This window comes from Centroberyx gerrardi, unplaced genomic scaffold (assembly GCF_048128805.1).
Source record: "Centroberyx gerrardi isolate f3 unplaced genomic scaffold, fCenGer3.hap1.cur.20231027 Scaffold_96, whole genome shotgun sequence".
In the NCBI taxonomy this organism is placed as follows: domain Eukaryota; kingdom Metazoa; phylum Chordata; class Actinopteri; order Beryciformes; family Berycidae; genus Centroberyx; species Centroberyx gerrardi.
The window spans coordinates 56,593-65,000 of NW_027605232.1; the positions used below are offsets into that span (position 1 = coordinate 56,593).

Below are 8,408 nucleotides of genomic sequence, written 5' to 3' on the forward strand. Positions count from 1 at the left end.
TACACTACACCTACACTACACCGCACTACACCACACTACACCACACTACACCTACACTACACCTACACTACACCTACACTACACCTACACTACACCGCACTACACCTACACTACACCTACACTACACCTACACTACACCTACACTACACCACACTACACCACACTACACCACACTACACCTACACTACACCTACACTACACCTACACTACACCTACACTACACCTACACTACACCGCACTACACCTACACTACACCTACACTACACCTACACTACACCTACACTACACCTACACTACACCTACACTACACCGCACTACACCTACACTACACCTACACTACACCTACACTACACCGCACTACACCACACTACACCACACTACACCTACACTACACCGCACTACACCACACTACACCACACTACACCTACACTACACCGCACTACACCTACACTACACCGCACTACACCTACACTACACCACACTACACCTACACCACACCGCACTACACCTACACTACACCGCACTACACCACACTACACCACACTACACCTACACTACACCTACACTACACCTACACTACACCGCACTACACCACACTACACCACACTACACCTACACTACACCGCACTACACCTACACTACACCACACTACACCACACTACACCTACACTACACCGCACTACACCTACACTACACCACACCACACCACACTACACCTACACTACACCGCACTACACCTACACTACACCGCACTACACCTACACTACACCACACCACACTACACCACATTACACCCACACTACACCACACTACACCACACTACACCACACTACACCACACTACACCACACTACACCACACCACGCCACACTACACCCACACTACACCACACTACACCTATACCACACTACACCACACTACACCACACTACACCACACCACGCCACACTACACCACACTACACCACACTACACCTATACCACACTACACCACACTACACCACACTACACCTATACCACACTACACCACACTACACCACACTACACCTATACCACACTACACCACACTACACCACACCACGCCACACTACACCTATACCACACTACACCACACTACACCTATACCACACTACACCACACTACACCACACCACGCCACACTACACCCACACTACACCACACTACACCACACTACACCACACTACACCTATACCACACTACACCACACCACACCACGCCACACCACACCACGCCACACCACACCCACACTACACCACACCCATACTACACCACACCACACCCACACTACACCACACCACACCACGCCACACCACACCCACACTACACCACACCACACCCACACTACACCACACCACACCCACACTACACCACACCACACCCACACTACACCACACCACACCCACACTACACCACACCACACCACGCCACACCACACCCACACTACACCACACCACACCCACACTACACCACACCACACCCACACTACACCACACCACACCACACCACACCACACCCACACTACACCACACCACACCACACCACACCCACACTACACCACACCACACCCACACTACACCACACCACACCCACACTACACCACACTACACCTACACTACACCGCACTACACCTACATTACACCACACCCACACTACACCACACCACACCCACACTACACCACACCCACACTACACCACACCACGCCACACCACACCCACACTACACCACACTACACCTATACCACACTACACCACACCACACCACACCACACCACACCACACCCACACTACACCACACTACACCACACTACACCACACTACACCACATTACACCACACTACACCACACTACACCACACTACACCACACTACACCACACTACACCCACACTACACCCACACTACACCACACTACACCACACCACACCCACACTACACCACACCACACCCACACTACACCGCACCACACCCACACTACACCGCACCACACCCACACTACACCGCACTACACCTACACTACACCGCACTACACCTACATTACACCACACCCACACTACACCACACCACACCCACACTACACCACACTACACCTACACTACACCGCACTACACCTACATTACACCACACCCACACTACACCACACCACACCCACACTACACCACACCACACCCACACTACACCACACTACACCACACTACACCTATACCACACTACACCTACACTACACCGCACTACACCTACATTACACTACACCTACACTACACCGCACTACACCTACATTACACCACACCCACACTACACCACACCACACCCACACTACACCACACCACACCCACACTACACCACACTACACCACACCACGCCACACCACACCCACACTACACCACACTACACCACACTACACCTATACCACACTACACCACACCACACCACGCCACACCACACCCACACCCACACCCACACCACACCACGCCACACCACACCCACGCTACACCACGCTACACCACGCCACACCACGCCACACCACACCCACACTACACCACACTACACCTACACTACACCGCACTACACCTACATTACACCACACCCACACTACACCACACCACACCCACACTACGCCACACCACACCCACACCACGCCACACCACACCCACACTACACCACACCACACCCACACTACACCACACCACACCCACACTACACCACACCACACCCACACTACACCACACTACACCACACTACACCTATACCACACTACGTCACACCACGCCACACCACACCCACACTACACCACACTACACCTATACCACACTACGCCACACCACGCCACACTACACCCACACTACACCACACTACACCTACACTACACCTATACCACGCTACACCACGCCACACCACGCCACACCACACCCACACTACACCACGCCACACCACGCCACACCACACCCACACTACACCACACTACACCACGCCACACCACGCCACACCACACCCACACTACACCACACCACACCCACACTACACCACACTACACCTACACTACACCGCACTACACCTACATTACACCACACCCACACTACACCACACCACACCCACACTACACCACACCACACCCACACCACGCCACACCACACCCACACTACACCACACCACACCCACACTACACCACACCACACCCACACTACACCACACCACACCCACACTACACCACACCACACCCACACTACACCACACCACACCCACACTACACCTATACCACACTACACCACACCACGCCACACCACACCCACACTACACCACACTACACCACACTACACCTATACCACACTACACCACACCACGCCACACCACACCCACACTACACCACACTACACCACACTACACCACACTACACCACACTACACCACACTACACCTATACCACACTACGCCACACCACGCCACACCACACCCACACTACACCACACTACACCTATAGCACACTACGCCACACCACGCCACACCACACCCACACTACACCACACTACACCACACTACACCTACACCACACTACACCACACTACACCACACTACACCTATACCACACTACACCCACACTACACCACACTACACCACACTACACCACACTACACCTATACCACACTACGCCACACCACGCCACACTACACCCACACTACACCACACTACACCTACACTACACCTATACCACGCTACACCACGCCACACCACGCCACACCACACCCACACCACAACCACACCACACCTACACCACACCGCACTACACCTACACTACACCTACATTACGCCACACTACGCCACACCACGCCACACCACGCCACATTACACCCACACTACACCGCACTACACCTACACTACACCTACACTACGCCACACTACGCCACACCACGCCACACCACGCCACATTACACCCACACTACGCCACACTACGCCACACTACGCCACACTACGCCACACTACGCCACACTACGCCACATTACGCCACACTACGCCACACTACGCCACACCACGCCACACCACGCCACACCACGCCACATTACGCCACACTACGCCACACCACGCCACACCACACCACATTACACCCACACTACGCCACACTACGCCACACTACGCCACATTACACCCACACTACACCCACACTACACCTACACTACACCTATACCACACTACGCCACACCACGCCACACCACACCCACACTACACCACATTACACCACACTACACCACACTACACCACACTACACCACACTACACCACACTACACCACATTACACCCACACTACACCACACTACACCACACTACACCACACTACCCCACACTACACCACACTACACCTACACTACGCCACGCCACGCCACGCCACACTACGCCACATTACACCACATCACACCCACACTACACCACACTACACCACACTACACCACACTACACCACACTACACCACACTACACCACACCACACCCACACTACACCACACTACACCACACTACGCCACACTACGCCACACTACGCCACACTACGCCACATTACACCACACTACACCACACCACACCTATACCGCACTACACCTACACTATACCACACTACACCACACTACACCACACCACACCCACACTACACCACACTATACCACACTACACCACACCACACCTATACCGCACTACACCTACACTACACCACACTACACCACACCACACCTATACCGCACTACACCTACACTACACCACACTACGCCACATTACACCACATCACACCCACACTACACCTATACCACACCACACCTATACCACACCACACCTACACCACGCCACACCACACCACACTACGCCACACTACGCCACATTACACCACACACCGCACCACACCGCACCACACATTACTATCCTATATGTTACATTTAAGTTCCTCGTGGTAGAACTTGAGTTCGTGGTCTGCCTGCTTTTTTATATATATATATATATATGAGTAAGCTTCAATCTAGGAACTCAACTTTACCCTGTATGATCCTCATCCATCTGGACGGGGAGGTTTTTGACCAAGAGCAGAATCTGTGATCCTCGTCTGCCTGAGGCAGTGAGATCTGACGTAAATATCAGATCAAGAGTAGAATCAGGAAGGACAGGGGAAAAGAAAATTATAAAAGGAAAATTATAAAAGGAAAGAAAAACATATGGGTACACTCACAATGTGCATCTAAAGCGGGAGTCAAAGAGAGGATTTGATGTATGATTTGTTGTTCTTTTATCTCTATTTGACTTGATTTGATTCTTTCAATGCAGTGCATCTTGCTTGTTCTTTTATAGCACTTTGCACTTTGAGCTACTTGTTGTGTATGAAAGGTGCCATACAAATAAAGTTATCATTATTATTATTTCCTTTGTTTTTCTGTCAACTTTCTCCTCTTTAGGCCCCGCCCCTTTCTCTCCAAGCCCCGCCCCACCACCGTCATCTGGCTCCGCCCCCTTCCTGCCAATCTCCTCATCCTCCTCTTTCTCCACCTCATCTTTTTCTTCATCATCAGACTGCGATGAATCGTTTAGCCCCGCCCCTTCCTCTAAATCCGACCATTCAGGACACAGGAGGAGGCGGAGACAGGAGGCAGAGCTTAGGAGGAGGAGGAAGAGGAGGAGAAAGGAGGAAGAAGAAGCGACAAACGAGAAAAAAGGAGGTGAAGAGGAGGAGGAGGAAGAAGAGGAGGATTGTGGGAGATTTGTCGGCCGCATGGAGGTTTTATTTGAAGGGGGCGGAGCTAAAGAGGAAGAGGGGGCGGAGCCAAAGCGTCTGATGTTGCGCAACTTCCGCGGCAAGAGGAAGCGGAAAAGAAAAGAAGAAGAAGGAGGCGGTTTGTCTTCCTTCGACCAATCAAGAGGCTCGCTGCTCCTTCCAGCAGTTTTCGGCCAATCAGCGGCAGTATCCGGACGGAATGGGACGGCCAATCATCTGCTGCTGATCCACAGGTACTTAAATACTTTTTAATTTATTTTATATTGCATTACTATTATTATTATTATTATTATATTTGTATCGTTCAGTTCTTGGATATTATAAAAAAAAATGTTCTTCAAATTTTCCGCTGTATTTTTCTCCAGTCTTTATTTTCCTCTATTAATTTATTTTCTTTTATTATTATTTATTTGCTCTCTTCTTTTTTGCATTTTGCAATTTTTTTTGTTCAATTTTTCTAATTGTTTCCAAAAAAATGTCTTAATTTTTTTTTATTTCTCTATCCATTTTGTCTTTTTCCATTGTTTTTCTTAGTTTTCTAATTAGTTTTAAAACATTTTATTTGTTTTTTCAATATCCTTTGTTTTTTTTCAAAATTTTCTCTAATTTCTAGTTCTAGTTTCCAGTGTTTTTTGTTCTATTTTTTTTCCAATTAATTAAAAAAACAAATTGGAGCAAAATTTCTTTAAACAGATCACTTCTCCTTTTATCCTCCTTCTAGCTCCTCCCCCTCCTCCCAGCATGCCTTGCACCTCCTCCAGTCCCCCCCCAGCTTTGCCTCCACCGGGCAATCCCATCCCTTCCCCCTCTCCTCCCTTGGCCAATGGTGTTTCTCCGATTTCTCCCCCTCACTCTCCCTCCCCTCCTCGTCCAATCACGCCACGTTTTTCCGCCCCTCCTCCTCCCGAAGCCTCGCCCCCCTGCTGAGGTTGTCACCGGTTGTCACGGAGATGCTGCTGCGGGGGGGCAGGGCTTGTGGGAGGCCCCTCCCTCCTCTGAGAGACGTGACGGCTCCGCCCGGTCTGGACAACGACCACAGGTTGGATATATTATATTTTCTTTTTATAATTTTTACTAATTAATATTTAAAATTATATTCTAGTGGTAATAATTTTTTTGAAATTTTATTTTATGAGAATTTTTTATTTAGTAATTAAGAATTTTGATTTTTAAAATATTTTTATTCTTTTATTTATATTTATATAAATGTATATTTTAATTAAATTTTAGCATTAAATTCTATAAGACACATTTATTATCATTTTTTCTCATCAATATATTTACTTATATTCATATTTTATGATGCAATTTGTAATTGTTTTATTCGATTTTTTCATATAGAATTATTTTTGAATTTTAATCTATAATATACGTATGTGATGACTTTTTATATCAATACTTTTATGATAACAGTTTACATAATTTACATTTTTCTAATTATATTTTATAAATTTAGGATTTTTTTATTTTTATCAATTTAATATATATTTAATGTGATTATTTTATATCTTAAAAGATTTTTTAATATTTTTTTTATTAAACACCCTAGCCATTGTTAGGGTGTTTAATATTTGTAATATTTAATGTTTTAATTTGATAACATAATATAGTGTAATATAAGTAATAATATTAATAATGTAATATTTAAATCTAATTATTAATTAATATATGTAAAATAATTGATAGAATTTTTCTATTTTCTTTTAATTAGTATTTATGTCTTATAGCAGTCAGATTTTATTTTTTAAATTATATTTTGTTAGATTTTATTTTCATGATTTAGAATTTCAGAGACTTTATAATATAGCCTACATTCAATGTAATTCGGAGTGTATGTTTATTAAAGTCGAGATGAAATGAAAAATGCATTTTTAACCCTTTTAGATCACATCCCCAGTCATACTGTGCACCTATTTAACAATATATGCCAAAAAAAATACAAAAAATCAATTTCATTGTATTCTTATATCAAAATTCAATCATGTTTTCTTCCTGTAAAACAAAATATGCCGTGTGCTTACGTAAGCATGCCCGTAACTAATTTCAACCAATAATATCATGACATCCACCCATCAATCAATCTTCAACTTTTAGCGCACAGAGCTAAGATTCATTAGTTAGCTAGCTAGCAACAGCACGGTACTTCGGTGTGTCTTCGGCTGTTAGGACACGCCCACTTTTCAACGTTCAAATCAAATTCCTCCCAACGTTACGTCCCGCCTGTCTTTCCTGTTTCACTCGGAAATACGTCACGATACGGAAGTTAGATACTCTCGAAATGCCGTTTCATCTCGACTTTAAATTGTGATATTATATTATATAATTACATGTAAAAATTGTTGGGTTTGATATTTTTTATACTTTAAAGTTTTCAATTTTACAATTTTAATATTTGAATTCACTTTTCACTACACATTTAAAAAAAAACGTTTTATTTTATTGAGATTATAAATTATATATTTTATTATTTTATCAACATAACATTTTACATTTCAATTGAATATCATCCATTAATTAATTTTAATATTTTTCTTTTGCAGCTACGTCCGAATTCCTCCATTAAGGTGAGATCATATTTCTATTGTACTTTTATTCATATAATGTATGTATTCACATTTCATATATTTATTAATATTTTTATGCCATTATTTGAAT

The 8,408-nt window shown here is 45.3% G+C and overlaps 1 pseudogene across 1 annotated transcript; it reads left to right on the forward strand.

The window, feature by feature from the left end:
* The first annotated feature begins 1,501 nt into the window (after positions 1–1,501).
* Positions 1,502–8,317, forward strand: LOC144538304 (uncharacterized; annotated as a pseudogene). Its single transcript, XR_013504205.1, has 8 exons — positions 1,502–1,676; positions 2,255–2,347; positions 2,630–2,704; positions 3,039–3,286; positions 5,309–5,316; positions 5,437–5,986; positions 6,475–6,792; positions 8,294–8,317. The product of XR_013504205.1 is annotated as an uncharacterized LOC144538304 (transcript).
* Positions 8,318–8,408: the final 91 nt, after the last annotated feature.